The following is a 14,157-nucleotide window of genomic DNA, read 5'->3' on the forward strand; positions in this document are numbered from 1 at the left end:
TCCCTGGTTTAAATGCTCAGACCAACAGGACGATCCTTTATTATGATGTTAAAGCATGCAGACCAACATAATTCAAATAATTATTCTAGATTCTACCTTCATCTTTTATAGTGTCCTTACCACCATTCCTGTGTCCTTCCCACCATGCTCAACTATCTCAAAATCTACCCCCACTGTGATATCCAATTACTTTTATCCAACCACGTGGTATGTTTACCTCAATCATGTCCGATCTATTGCACTACTATAAACATGTTCAACTGAATCACCAAACCATATATATCCATAATACAAGTGCATAATTACACCAAAGCAAACCCCACTTTATACTCACATAAATCCATCAGTTAGTGACCTCTATTGCTTCAAGATAAAAAAATAAAATGGCTATATTATTCTTAGTAAATCTTTTTGGGTATTGTGAGGGGTTATGCTCAGGATCGCCTTTGCTGGGGTCAAAGGATACTTGTCTGGTTTCTCCAACTCAGATCACACACCAAGGTATCAGCTTTAAGCTGGCTTGCAGCCAGGTTTATTGAAGGTTGTAGATAAAATACCAAAACAGCAAAAGAAAACCTTGCCTGTCCAGCACTTACTATACATCAAGACATCCCTGTCTATCAGCTGGAGGGCTTCTCCCTGTCAGCTCAAAACCAAGCTTTTAGCAACCTTCTGCTCACTTTTCAGCTCACTCACCCAGACCGACTTTCTGAGTCTCTCAGCCGAGCTCCCTCACAGACTGACTGTCTGTCTCCAAGCAAAGCTCCTCACATAGCCCACCTGTCTGTGTTTCCAATTAGAGCTCTCTCACACAGTCCACTTGGCTGTGTCTCTCCAAATAGAGCTGCCCTGACACAAACCCCTGTCGGGGTCTTTCCAAGTCAAGCTGATCCCGCACAGACCCCTGTCTGTGTCTCTCCAAGTTAAGCTGCACTGACACAAACCCCTGACTGTGTCTCTCCAAGCCAAACTACTGACTGAGCTCCTGGCTCTATGTTATATCCCCACCCTCAGTGCTTCTTCATTTATTATCTCACAGGTGAGGGTCTTCCACTTGCTACTTCGCACAGGAGAGGAATCTTGGGCAAATATACTTCACATAAAAGAGGAATCCTGGGCAAATATATCTCCCTTTCATCACCAATCCTGCATTGGTGTCACAGTATATTTGTGTAATACCCAGACTATAAGTTATATTATTCCCCAATGTGTTAATTATCCCATTAACCTAAACAAAAAAAAACCCTTCATTCTATTCCAAAGTGCCTCATGATAATTATCACAATTATTCATTTGATATGTAAAATAAATAAACACATTCCTTACTTTGTTAAAGATCATATTCTGTGTCCCCTGTTTCATCGGTTTACTAGACCGTATACATCACGCACAGCACAATGGCCGGAGTTCCTTAGATCACTCTTATCCTTGGTCTTATGCTCAACTACATTTAGACGGCATCCCTCGTGGTACATGAAGCTCCCCCCCACTTCCGGTGGCTCGTTCTCCACATAACATAGAACCCACATGGACATGTAAACAAGTGCCTATGTGGATTGGAGATGACGCCGGCCCTGCAGGAGGAGCGGTACATCACTGGTTGACAGAGAAATTGACAGCCAAACCCCCCTCGATAGGCTCGCCGTCTACTGAAATCTCCGATAGGTTGGGTGGGAGGTCTGGGATTGGAGCCCCAGACCATTATAACCTGCCATACATAGCCCCAGTGCAAATTCATAGCGCATGGGGCTTTGCGCCCCATAAAAGCACAAGGATCGTGCTATTTCTCGGATACTAACCTGTGATTACTTTATATGTGATGCTTATAATAGATCTACAACATTATTATTAGCAATTTTACATAAAGGTATTGTTAATTAAGCCAATACATGTATATTACACAGTACAGCAGATACACGATAGACCATAGTACATGATGATGTACCCTTGTCTTATTTATATCATATAATAGCAACAATGTTATGTTCAGATCACATAAATCACATATATAATCAAATATTAATATATGTATTTACTTAATTAAATATTTAAATATTGTCATAAATATCATATCCGCTGCAAAAAATAATATAGATAGATTTTAAATCACTAGGATTAATGGAAGTAAAGGGCAGAATAAACCTTCATATCCATCAATCATAGAAATGATTTTTAATTTATCACTTCATTTAAGCCAGGTGGGTGTGTTGCTTTCAATTCAAAGATCCACCTGGTTTCTCTCTGTAGCAATTCCCTATCAATATCACCCCTCTGGGGTTTGGAAGAACATGTTCCAGAACCGTAAATCTCATCATATATACATCAAAATTATGATGTACCCCCATATGATGGCTTAGGGGGGTCATAATTCTACAACTTTTGATTGTATAAACATGTTTATAAATATATACCTATTCAGTTGTCGTTTCGCCTTACCGTCATAAAATCAGCCACAACTGCAAAAGGCAAGGTAAATAACTCCGGTAGACTTACAGGTCACTCTGTGCTTCAAGTTTGGTCTTATAATGATAGGAATCTGAAAAACATATTCTTGTTTGGAATGGATCCATCTACACTGCCCACAGGCAAAAGTACCAATCTCTGTTTCTAAATTTCTTGGCTTTGCTTCATTACTAAAATCACTACTAACTAATCTATCCCTTAATGAGGATGATTTTTTATACACAAAATTCGGGTGCATGCCCACATGTTTGCTTATCTGTGGGTCAGATCTCAGAATGGGCAAAAATTGTTTGCAAATTTTCAATATCTCTTGATGTTGCAAGAAATATTTTGTTATAATTCTAACTTCATCTTGTTTATTTACAAATTGTTTATCTTTACATACCAGACCTACACAGGTCTGTCCCTTCACTTTTCGGTACGCCCTCTTGTAAAAAATTTTGCTGTAGCCCCTATCTAACAATCTTTCTTGTCCCTTAGCTGCGATTTCAAAGTCATATTGCCTAGAGCAGTTTCTTTTAATCCTAAAATATTGTGAATATGGTATACTTTTCTTGAGGGGCACAGGATGTGCACTTCTTGCTTCCAATATGGTGTTACCCGCCGTCAGTTTTCTAAACAAATTGGATATTAGTGTACAATTTGGATTAAAACTGACTTCAAGATCCGGGAATTGAATTGTTGAAGTATTGTACTGTAAACTTCCAAATAAAAGAACTAACCTGAAGTCTTTCAAAGAACTCTCCCAGTAAATCCTGTGGTTCATGCCAAATCATTAGAATGTCGTCTATGTACCTGCACCACATTAAAATGTGGTGCACCTACATAGAGAAAGATTCATCAGCAATTTTTTTCATTTTCCCACCACCCAGGTACAGTTTGGCGTGGGTTGGGTTTTCTATCAAACAAAAATATGTTCCGGGTGAGTAATTAATTTAGCCAGGAAATTACAAATTCATTTTCTCGCTGGAGTTAGTTGCTTGTCTCAGATAGGAATTTACTGATGGTCTGTAAGCCCAGATTATAAGGAATACTGGAGTACAGTGCCTCAACATCTATGGCTACTAACATGGTATCTACTGGTAGATATCTTTGGATATTTTTTATTCAAGACATTGTTTCGTCAATAACATTCTGGGTTCTTAAAACCTGTTTTTGTGAATTGTAACTATGTGATACTGAAAATTACTCTGTGATTATAGGCTGTCCTGTTCCTGAGGAAGCTGACTTTGCTCCGTGAAACACGTTGAACGTTTAATGCCTATCCACATAAAACAGACCAATTATATGAATGTAACAATCAACTTGATGGTTTAATGAAGTTTTAATGTAGCTTTGAATAAATTAATGTTTTATGCTATGTCTTGTAATTGTGTCTTCTAATTGTGTATATGAAGATTGATTGAATGCCTTTAAAGTCCCAAGGTTATTTATCTGCACTTGTATCCATTGTATCTATTGTGAATAGGGATGTAGCATATGATACTACTTTGAGAGAGAAGAGGAATTGTCCTTAATTTACTGAAAAATTATTACTGGAACTACACATACAGATACATACACATTGAGGTTGAAATGCACACACAGTAAAGTAACTTTGTGTCAACCAAATGTGGAATAAAAGCCCCAAATGCACATATGAACATAAAGATACATGTTCCATGTGTGTGATTTATTTTTTGAGGGGTTAAAAGAACAACAGTGACTAAAATGCCTTTGTATCAACTAAATGTAAAATCAAATCCCCTTAACAACTGTACCTAATGATACTGGAACAGACTATACTGGTCCATATATATTTTAACTATTAGGAGGGGAAATGACCAATGCTGACTAAAATGGCTTTGTGTCACCCTAATGTGAAATAAATTACCCCCTTCATAGATGTACAAGCTGTAAAACTGCAGTTATCAGCAGACTACTGCTAGACCCAACACGGGTGCCCCTGCACAGAACAGTGGAGGTAATGTACAGTATCTTTCTTGGCATTGCTGAAGCAACCTGACTAGTACAGATCAGTAAAAGTCCACAGCGCCCCCCCCCTGGCTACAGTCATTTCCTAGGCTCAACTCCACACAGATTTCTTCTCTCACCCACTCAATCCCAACACCACTTCCAGTCCCCACGTCAGTGAAAACTGACTAACACCCATTGTTTTCTGTGTAAAAGCAGCAGAGTCCCGCCTAACACACCAATACATATGATTAAACTGAAATGAGGACTGGAGCATGCCCATGCTCTTTTCCTGAGTTAAGGTATAATTGGTAAAATATGATTTTAAAGCCACGGCTGTCTTTTTAAAGTAAGTTTCAAAGCCTTTTAACATGGTATTTTACTAAAATTGTTGAGGAGACCAAGTAGACCTATTGAAACATGTCCCAATTGAACACAGCCTGCTTGCTTTAAAAATGAAAGTAAAAAAATCAATTTTTAATGTTTTTTTTTATTTTACTTTTTTTTATTTTATCCATTTTCCTAAAGAACTTTCCGACACCCCTTATTCCCAGTACTTTTGGAGACAATACTATGTTCAGGGGTTGACACTAATAGTCGGCAGGGTAAATTTTGTGAAACTGAAAAAATGTTCTTAATTGTTATAAAAATGTTTCCACTTGCAAAAATTACCAGCCCATTCCTAGTTTTGGGAATAACAGTATGACATTCAAGGTCCTGTAATTTAGGGTAACAGACAGAAGAGTGGGTGAACATGCTTTTGGTCCCACAACCTAACAATGTCCATGGCTGAATAGCTCCTGTCAATTTGAATGTTATGCAAATAACTATACAATTTAGGAAATCAAGCAAATTGATTCACATATAGTGTAACTTCCTGCTCCTTGGACAGTTCTGTATGCATATGTTAAGGAAGATCACAACATTTTCAATTTGCATATTCACTTGGCTGTTAAAATGATTGGCTCATCTTCAGACCAGAATTTATTACGAGTATCTTAGTGTTGGATGTTACACATATTTTCATCTGTGCTGTCATTCTTTAATTTGTTTACTAGATATCTCCGTAGTAATACAGAGACAAAGTTACTGAAAAAGCCTGATTTGAGACTTATTACTGAAACAGAACATGAAACATATAACATTTTTTTTTAACTATCTGATTACTTATGCTTAATCAGTGCCAATTACTTAGCACCTCTTACATCAATGTCTAGCTAACTTCTTTAAGTGTCTGACAAACAGCAGTAAAAGGGAAAAAGAAATGTCATTGACCCAATTATTTAAAAATAATTATTGCTCTGTAAAGCCAGGTTGGTGACTTTGTATTCTGTTGGTAAAGGATGCTGTTGAAAAGATATATTTTTTATGCAAAATAACATTTTATGGACTAAACAACACTGAATGATAAAAGTTTAATGAAATACTGCAATACTAAAGCAATTGCTAAAAAATATGTTTTAATTAACTGAAAGCTTTGACTGCAAATCCTTTGGTCAATGTAAGGGTAGTTTCCCACTAAGCTGTCAACATTAACAGCTCATAAGTTATGTAATGGTACACCATGGCCTGAAGCCAAATAAAGGTTAAGCCTTCTTTGGTTGTTCCCTTTCCATTCATCAACATGTTAATGAAATGTTTATTAAAATGTTCTCATTTAAAATAAATGTTTTCATTTAATATCATTTTAGATACTGTGAGGTCTATATGCTTTTCTATGTAATATAGTTAAATCATGGCTGGGGGGAGGAGCTTGGCCAGTAGGCATTCCCAGGCCGACTGCCTTTGCATGGAGACTGCCGTAGGTAATGTCCACTTGTGATGCTGAGCCTCCATAATTAAAATAACCTAAATACAACAAATTAAAATAGTAGATTGGAAACAGTCAGGCTGTGGAAGAAAGGCTAGATCTTCTTGAATATGCTACAGCCAAGAAATGAAGTAGGCTGTATCTGGCTTGCTACAGTTTTTTATATACACTGGGCCTGACTTATTAAAGCTCTCTAAAAGTAAAGAAGAGAATCTCAGGAGAACTTTGGCGATCCAGCAAAACTGTAATGTAGGGGTGTCAGACTCAAATACACAGTGGGCCAAAATGAAAAATTTGGACAAAGTCGTGGGCCAACCTTGATATTTATTGAAAAAAATATCTACAATTGAGGAGGATATAACAATTAACCTTTTCAAATGGAAACAAATTTAAATGTTGCTTAAATTAAATCTAGAACAAGCAAAGCGTAATAGTTCGTTTTCTTCAATGAAAATTCAACTATTGAAGTCCATGCCTTGGAGTAACAAGTAAAAGTGCATAAACATACAAAAAGCAGAAACAAAAGAACAACAAAAAGCATAAACAAATGAGAACAATCTCAGTATGATAAACTCTTATCTACTCTGATGCACACTGGTCAATGCCAGATACCAGGCATCTCTTCGTGGATGCTAGTTTATCAATGTCTGCTGTCAGGCTCTGAGCTGAGGAAATCCAAGGATTTAGTGAAGGTGTTCATCAGTAAGATGACTTCTGTGTGATGTTTTGTTTATCTTCATCAAGGAGAATAGTTGCTCACACAGATAAGTGCTACCAAACATAGAGAGAATTTGAGCAGGATACATAGCTGGGGCATTGTGTCGGGGGTGTAATGTGGAAACTGTTCAGCTCCCACGGCGTCATACTTTGACTTCAGCGTGTCACTACACTGAGGTTCAATCAGCTTCATTTGCAGGTTAGCTGGTGAGCTTTCCACATCAACTGCAAATGGATTACTGAGCAGTTCAAACCTACATTTCTGAGCATCAAAGTCGGCAAATCGCCGGGTAAAATCAGCGCTGAGTACGCTGAAATTTTCAGCAAACTGTGCACCTAGGAACACTGTGGTAGAGATCTGTGTTTTTTTGGTTTGGCAGTAGAGAAAATGGCCCAGGCTTCCTTGCAGCATCTGAGTCTCCCACAGGCACAATTTTGTTTTAAAAGCTCTCACTGCAGCGTACTTGTCAGTGATGACATGGCCCTGCCCCTGTAGCTGCAGGTTTAGCACGTTGAGATGGCTCGTGATGTCACAGAGAAATGTCAGCTCAGACAGAAACTTTTTGTCCTGGAGCTCTGCTGTGTCTTTTACTTTGCTTTAAAGAAACTGACACATTTCCTCACGCAACTGGAAACATCTGTTCAGTTTTTTTCCTCTGCTTAACCATCTCACCTCTGTGTGATACGGCACATCTGTGTATTCCAAACAACACTCCTACAGAAAAGACTTGAACTGGCAGTGATTCAAACCCTTAGCTCTTATAAAGTTAACTGCTCGTGTTATGGTGCTTATAACATGTTCCATTTTCAGGACTTTGACACACAACTGATGTATGATGCAGTGATAAACAGTTAGCTCACCTGCACAGTTCTCCTCCCGCATCTTCTCCCGAATCTTGGCCATCCTCTCTTTTGTCCGCACATCGCAGGTGCACCATCTGTCGTTAGTCCCACAGGTTTATCCAAAGGTAGCCTCATTGGAGTTACACATTTGGAAACCTCTTCAAAGATTTCTTCTACTGTGGTTGTGCCATGCATTGGTTTTAATCCCAAAAGTTCTGTAACACACAGATTTGAGTCCATTCCACAGTTGAAGACTGACAGCTGGGCAGTATCAGATGTGTCGCTGCTCTCATCCACAGCAAGGGAGAATGCAATGAAATGTTTTCCTTTTTCTAGCATCTGTTCTTGTAGATTTGTGGCAAGATCAAATGCACGATCAGCTACTGTGTTTCCACTAAGGCTCACATTTAAAAATGCTTGCCTTTTATCTGGTCGCAAACGTTAATCATGCCTTTTTTGACTAACTCTCTCACAATAAAGTGCCAGGCTGATTTTGCAATCTCTGCAATAAAACTAACTTCTACAGCAGCTTCACCTTGTGGTATGGGTTTTTTGAACATAGTCTGTCATGAAACCAAACTTCTTTTCATCTCCTCTACTTTCAGGTGCTTTTGCTTTATGTCCAGGTCCTTGTACTTGTCCTGGTGTTTCGTTTCATAGTGACTTCTTATGTTATATTCTTTGGTTATAGCTAGGTTGGCTCCGCACACAAGAAAAACATCCTTTACATTTGTGAACTGATATTCTGCTTCCCACTTTTCTAGAAAGCTTCCTTTTTTCCACCTTACGTTTGGCCATTTTTGGGAGGGGTAGCCTGATTCCAGGATTGCTTGATCACCATGTTCTCCCATCATAGACTGTCTTTTCCAGTCTTTAGGAGCTATTATAAATCGGTCACAGTGCAAGAAGCTTACAGTGTGTGGAGAAATCAAAGTAAGTAATTTCAGTACAAGGATAGTCCAAATTAACATGCCAGACAGATGGGCATGGTAAAATGTAGACTTACTGTTGTACTGTATGTATAAGATCATTTTTTTTAATGCAAATTGACAGATTATATGTTGTCTGTTGTAATCTTTTGGATGTATAGGAAAATACAGCTTCCAGACCAACTAACAAGGAAGACAAAATCATGTAATAAATACAAAGCAGAAATCAGTAATCCGGTAAAAACTTTTTTTAGTGTATTGGACCTGGCACACTTTAAAAGATTTGTAATAATTTAGAGCTGATACAAACACTGGATGTTAGTGGAAGGGGATTTTGGTAAATTCAGTATACCCTGTGCAGATAGAATTATGGGTACTCTGCCTTTATTAATTTGTTTTCAAAATAAAGCTGTCATTAGGTGAGCCAACAAGTATATTTCCTTTTTAATAAATAATCTACTCATAGTAGAAACAGAAAATTAGAATAGAAACTACATTTCCTTTACACTGCAGAAAAATGCATTAGAGAAGAAGGGAATCCCGATCTTCCCCAAGTTAACCCTTAAATTGAAACAGATGGGAAAGTAAATGTAGACACTTGTTGTTGTATCTTGTTGCTGGAATCATGCTCTTGTTGTTGGAAGATGTCAGCCTTGAGTTATTAGCTCTGATTTACAGTTCTCCGAGACCATAAACATAAACCATCATACAAAGTTACATAATCTAGCAAGCCTAGGATAGATTTTTATAAATGTATCTGCTATTTGGTGGCGAATATTTTCAGTCATAGATTGGTTCATAGTAAACCACATCAATTTGTTAAAATGTCACTTAACCTCCTGAGCGGTTCATTTCTGTCCGGTTTTATATGTCTACAAGCGGTACATTGTTTTTCATGGAAATTTATTTTACAGTATAATATAATAGCATGAGTAAAATAAAGTTAGAAACACAAAATCATGTCAAAATAATTTAAAAAAAATTACATTTTTGTTTAATTTTTTAAATGTTTTTTTCAAAAATAAATATTATACTCATACTAATATATTATAATGTAAAACAATGGTTCATGAAAGCCAGTGTACTGCTTTTACACATATAAATCTACTGTATTGCATTCAATACAGTTATTTTGTATTAAATGCAATACAAATAGATTTAAATTTCCCACCCTGGTGCCTTACCGATGACTGATCGAGTGTAGAGGAAGCCAGCCGGAGGAAGAAAGAAGACGGGCATCACCCAGAAGGCCAATGGAGGACACCGGCGAATCAGGTATGCACTTTATTTACTATCTTTTCCATTAGGTTTACCTACCCCAAGTGTGACTCGGGGTTACTGCTTGCAGCATCTTTTTTCTACCCCGAATCACACTCAGGTTTACTGCTGGGGAGGTTAAATAGTAGATATGTATTTATTTGTTTGTAAACAAATTAGAGTTCTCCCTTTGAGTGCATGTAAACAGCTATAATAGTGCAATTGCTAGTTTTTTGAACATTCTGTAATTCTCTCTAATCATTTATTTCAGGTTTGCTGGATTATCAACAACGATGGACTGTGTTCCCCAATCTTCTAGGGCTAGGGGCAATGGGCCTGATTTATTAAAGCTCTGCTGGAGGCTGGAGAAGATACACTTTCATCAGTGAAGCTGGGTGGTCCAGCAAAACTGTAATGGATCTGGTCCAGGATTTAAAACATTTGATAACAAATAGCAAATTACTTTGAAGAAATTGATTCCAGGTTTTTTGGATTAACCAGCTTCACTGATAAAGTGTATCCTCTACAGCCTTGGAAAGCTTTAATAAATCAGGCCCCCTGTGTCAAACTGTACTTATCAAAATCTAATTATTTTTTCACAATTCAACAGAGCTGACATCTTTTACTTATGAAAAGGTTTTGCTCACTCAGGACACATGCTGGGTTTATCCCGATGTGCATAGGCAACCAAAACGGTCAGCCATAATGATGTTGGAATTAGGGATACCACTTTAACCCCCTAGCGAGTTACACTCGGGGTGGATTTTACCTGCAAATAGCGGTAATCCCGAGTCACACTCGAAATGCAGAGACGAACTCCGGGGTTTCCCGTCGGTGTTGGTGCTAATGGGAGGATCGGCGCAAAATTCAAATTATTTTGTATTGGATTCAATACAAAATAGCTGTATTGAGTCCAATACAAAGAAATATTCATATAATATATGTATATATATAATTATATTATATATATATATGTTATACATGCTACTGTACACTTACATTACATGTTTAAATTGTTTTTTATTTTTTTAACAGATTTTTTTGTTTTGTTATTTAAAGTGTATTAATAAATGGATTAACCTTATTAAATATGGATGAGTTATGCCTAAGAATTATAGCCTTCAATCAAAAATAAATTTCCATGCAAAAAATTGTACTACTTTCTTGCATGGAAATTTGGAAGGAATTAAACCGCTAGGGAGGTTAATGGTGTTTTTGGAGCACACACAGGTATCATGAACTTGGCAGTTGAGGCACATAGGCAGAAGGAAGAGCAGGGATTATTGTTGTTTAATGGCTAGAACAATAGTTTTTCCTACAATTCCTGTAAGGGATAGAAGACATCAGCTGATAGGGAATATGAAGAATTTTAGGGTGCTGATGGTGAGGTGGATTAGTAAAAAAGGCAGGCTTCAAAAGAGCTGTTTCATCCATCTTAAAATCCTGGTGTTGTGTGTGGGTGGAGGTATTGGGAACAAAATTGTCACTAGTGACAAGTTGGGCTTGGGATTCTTTTCTGCATTCATGCTTCAATGACTGCATAAGGATTCTAGGATTCAGGTCATTTAGCAGACAGCACTACTGGGTTTTCATCCCTTATGAATCTTGATACAGGGGAAATGTAATAAATACCTGAAACCTTTCCAGAGGGAGGGCAAAATATGTCGGTCTAAAAAAGGTGCTGTGTAAAACCCTTTTTTTGTCTTTTTTAGTGGTGACAGCTTAATCTCTCATGATGACCCATGTGACTCTGATTCTCTGATGCTTAAAAAAAAGAGTGGCAGCCTCAGAGACATGAAATGTCCTGTACTAAAGGGAATTTAGCACAGCAGGAAGTTTTGTAGAGCCGTACAGATACTGCCTCTTTAACTGGCCTTTTTAGAGTTCAAAGCAATATAAAGAGCCAGGTTTAGTGGATCACCTAAGTTTACCCTATTCTCCCCAGTTATGCAGAGCTTTAATAAATCACGTCCATTCTGTTACATAAATCAAAACAGATACTGACAAAAAAAATGGTCTGCAAAGCATAAATAAATAAAAAACATAGAAACCTGCAGGGCACTGACAGATATTATGTCCTAATATGATAATTCTATTGTTTTTATGTTTGAGAAGAAACACTGAGAGAGGAGAGCATATTAGCAAACAATTATTTGTATATCTGTCATAATGTGTTCTTGAAAAGCCAATTAAAATGAACAGTTTGGCATAAAATGAATTTGAAAAGCTATTTTACACAGATCTGCAACTTATACTATACTTGAAGTGAAAAAGGTTAAACAAAAACCTATCTTGCCTGAAAAATAAATAACCTGTCTTGTTTACTTGTTCATAGATTTGGAATGATTACATTATTTCTACATTTCAGACATTCATCTCTCCAAAAACAGTCAGGCTTTAGCTTCCTTTCATGTTTGCTTTACAAAACAAGATATAAAATAAAACTTCTGGAATAAGCATCCTAACTAAAAAACACTTATGCTGCAGAGAAATAAAAAAAAATACATATGGTCAAATGTCCATTTATGTTGGAAATATATTTTTAAAATTAGTTAATTACCAAATATTTTGTATTTAGGGCATTATGTCAGTTATACAAAGTTCACTTTCATAAGCTTCAAGTTCCAGGCTGTCTGCACAATATCAGTGTGCCAGAATGGCTCCCTAAGCGTTTGTGTTGATGAGCAAATGAAACTTGATTTCAAGAGAATTCAGCCTATATTTAAGCTTAGTTTAAGAATACAGGTTGACAATCGAAAATCCGGCCATCGATAATCCGCATCCTTCAGTTTCCCGGCATTAATTTCGGATCGCATTTACAATACAGGGACTGCAGTACACTGTTTGGCCACTAATGTTTTCATGGCACTCCCTGGAACTGTGCCAGATGTCCGTGAGGCTGCGAGACGAAAACTGCCTGCGTGTGGAGGTAGGTAAAAAAAAAAAAGAAAATCCGCAATTTTCAAAAATCTGACTAACCTCAGGTGTGGAGGTTGCCAGGTTTTTGAATGTCTACCTGTACTCCTTAATTTTACCTTATTTCTGTTTAACCCAAACTGTTCAGACATTTTTGTTTTGGAATATCCTAAGTATGAACACCATTGAGGTCAATAAGAAAACAAATGGCGTGTTTTTGGTCTCTGAAAAGTAACTGCATTAGCCAAATACTTTTAAATGGTATGGGAAGACCACCAATTATATGAGAAATATTGTTCTAATTACGAAAAATGAGTACAGATGTTAGGAGATGTTCATCCTGTCCAGAGATGTCATTTGCAGCAGCGAGGAGAACTAAGATAGCAGCAGCCCCTGCTTCCCTATAGTTGGTCAGCCTGATGAATTTATGGCATCCCCAGCATCCATTGTTAGGCTGTGCACAGCTGAGGGGGATTCTAGAGGCTGATCAGCTCCTCACTCACTCCTGCACTGCTATTGGCTGCTGGGACTTTATAGCCTCTCTGCTTCCAGTCACCAGTGCCTGTTGTAGTGTATAGCTGGGCTAATCTGTGCTGGAGTGTGCTTTGTCTGATTTACGGTTGCTGACCTTGCCTTGTTTCTGATCTTGTCAGTTTATGCTGCCTGGATCTTTGACTGTGACCCCGACACTTCTTGTGTTTTGTCCTTGTGTACTTACTTTGGTGGACGGATATTCTGTGTATGACCTCTGCTCTGTATTCTGGACTTGGCTCTGTTCGAATCTTGGTACTGCATTATCTGTAGGCTCCTGGCTTGCTGCCATTCCCAGACACCATCCTTTGCGCACTAAGTCCTGGGGGCAACCGAGTGCTGGGAGACGCAACCAGTCTCCTGAGGCTGAATGGGGGCTTACTATAGGTGAAGAGTGCAGTGTTAGATTGGGGGACTGGTGTCTGGTGAGGAGCTGACCAGGGCCTTACAACAATGATGGAGCATGGGGCATTGTATGGGGTTTGAAGAACAGCATAGGACAAAAACTCTTCAATTTACAGCTTCACATAGTCTTGTTATTTGTACAGCAACACGGTACAGCATGTTAGCAATGTCTATTTTGCTAAATACAGGGGCTTCAAAAAGTTTTCAGACTCCCTTCAGTTTTTCAATCAAAGGTCATGGATATTTTTATAGCATAATTTATAATATTTTTATGTTCTGGGGAGAATAAAGATGTTACTTACAAGGAGTGCAGGTGTTTTGCAGGCATCATGA

At 37.8% G+C, this 14,157-nt stretch overlaps 1 pseudogene; it reads right to left on the reverse strand.

Annotated features, from left to right (window-relative positions):
• Nucleotides 1-6,805: 6,805 nt before the first annotated feature.
• Nucleotides 6,806-8,637, reverse strand: LOC140323185 (general transcription factor II-I repeat domain-containing protein 2-like; annotated as a pseudogene).
• Between the last annotated feature and the right edge of the window lie 5,520 nt (nt 8,638-14,157).

The sequence above is a fragment of the Pyxicephalus adspersus genome, chromosome 1 (assembly GCF_032062135.1).
Source record: "Pyxicephalus adspersus chromosome 1, UCB_Pads_2.0, whole genome shotgun sequence".
In the NCBI taxonomy this organism is placed as follows: Eukaryota; Metazoa; Chordata; class Amphibia; order Anura; family Pyxicephalidae; genus Pyxicephalus; species Pyxicephalus adspersus.